Genomic DNA, 1,820 nt, shown 5'->3' with positions numbered 1-1,820 from the left:
TGTTTTGCGTTGTTTTGTTTTATTTCAGAGAGTATTAGTTTTTAATTTACAAATAAAATTTACATTCAATACATTTTTCACACAGACAATGTGCGCCTTCTCATGCTTTCAACTCAACGACAAATAATTGCTTGGGGTCAAATTCTATGCAAAAATGATACAGGCAAAGTTTCAAACTCCCGTCAATGCAGCTCTGTAAATTAAGATTACCATTAATGAAGAATTAGTGAGTTATTTCCGCCCAAATTATGACAGATCCGCTTCTGAAGCTATCAAAATCTCTAACTTTATCATCATGTGTCCGTCATTAAATCGTGACTCTTTGGAGAATAAGACCGTACTCCGCTGACCGACATTCTATCGCATATGACGTAGACTCAGGTCTAAGAGTTGTGTCTTATGACGTCTGGTAAGTAGTAATCGCACGGCAGGGCGTCTTGCTTTCAAATGTACTTTACGTAAACGATTGCAAATTGTTTGGTCTGACATGTTTACACCTAAAACCGTTCTTAATTCACTCTTAATTTAGAATGCGTGCATTGATCATTCGGTTTTTAATGTCGGTGTTCTAATTAGTCTTAAAATGTTACTTTCCCAGATAATTTTAGTATTGCATTAATTTTTTTTTTAAATTATCAATAAAGAGGCCAGATTACGTACTTTTTGTGGCATACGTTGACAGTATCAACGTCAAAATGGAGTTCACACAAATGTAGAAACTCAACAGAACTTTACCTATTACAATACCTATTAGTTCCTGAACTATGGCAACAAGAATGAATTCGTGTAAATTTTGTATCTGAATAACTTAGTTTTGCAAATGTTTTCTAGTAGTATATATCATTGACGTGATAAGACTTCACAAGTTGGTGAATATACGGCCTATCTCTTTTGTGATGTTGTATTTAAATGAAATTGAACTAAACTTGTGTACAAAAACAGATCTGTAAACCAATCAATAGATAATGTATGAATCAGTAGTGAATGCCAAATGAATGTTATATACAATTGAAGCTATATTCAATCAACTTATGATCCACTTTCAGCTCAAAGTTTTGAAATTGTTCCCACTGTGAATATCAAAGTAATATATGTTTCTTACTTTCGCGAACCAGTCATTTGAAGTGAGTTGACAAATGAAACAATAAAACAGATGTGCCCTATCATACACAATTTATGTTGAGTATTTGTATTTGTATTTGAGTATATGTCTGTTTTCTATGTCTGGTCTTTGTCCCTGGATTACATTCTTTTGATTACCGCTATAACCTTGGTTCCCTTGATTATTCTTTCAAATGAAGGCTCGTGCATTGATATTAACTAGCTCAGCTTTTAATTCACATATAGGAAAACGTGCATGTACTTTTTAAGAACAGCATAATTTAAAGCACCCAAAGTAATTATTGTCTGTGATAACATCAATTGTCTCTTTGTGTGAACAATCTTAAAACACAGACTTATCACGTTTCCCAATGATTACGGACACTCTATTCTCTCTTTGTGAAAGTCATTTCTGATCAATAATATCCGGAACAGATAAGACCTTTGGGAAGAGAAAATTACAACTAATTGGCAATTGGGAGTTCATTAATTTTCCCTGGGATAGTATGACCAGCAGTTGTCTTGTTATTGCAGTGCTTCTCAACTCGTTAAGAAATCATATTGTTGGCCTTTACTGTAATGTTTGTACGTTTTCTCTTTCGTGGTATATACAACACATTTATGAATGAACCCTGGTGCGAAATGCGAAAGGTATGTCAGCACTTAGTGGTTGAATAAAGTCTCTTTTGAAGTTCGACCTCAATACACCCAGCAACATA

This window comes from Perna viridis, chromosome 4 (genome assembly GCF_037379345.1).
Source record: "Perna viridis isolate PV_CMFRI_1.1 ecotype Kerala chromosome 4, ASM3737934v1, whole genome shotgun sequence".
Classification (NCBI taxonomy): Eukaryota; Metazoa; Mollusca; class Bivalvia; order Mytilida; family Mytilidae; genus Perna; species Perna viridis.
The sequence above is the reverse complement of the archived record's forward strand: the minus strand, read 5'-3'. Positions refer to the sequence as shown.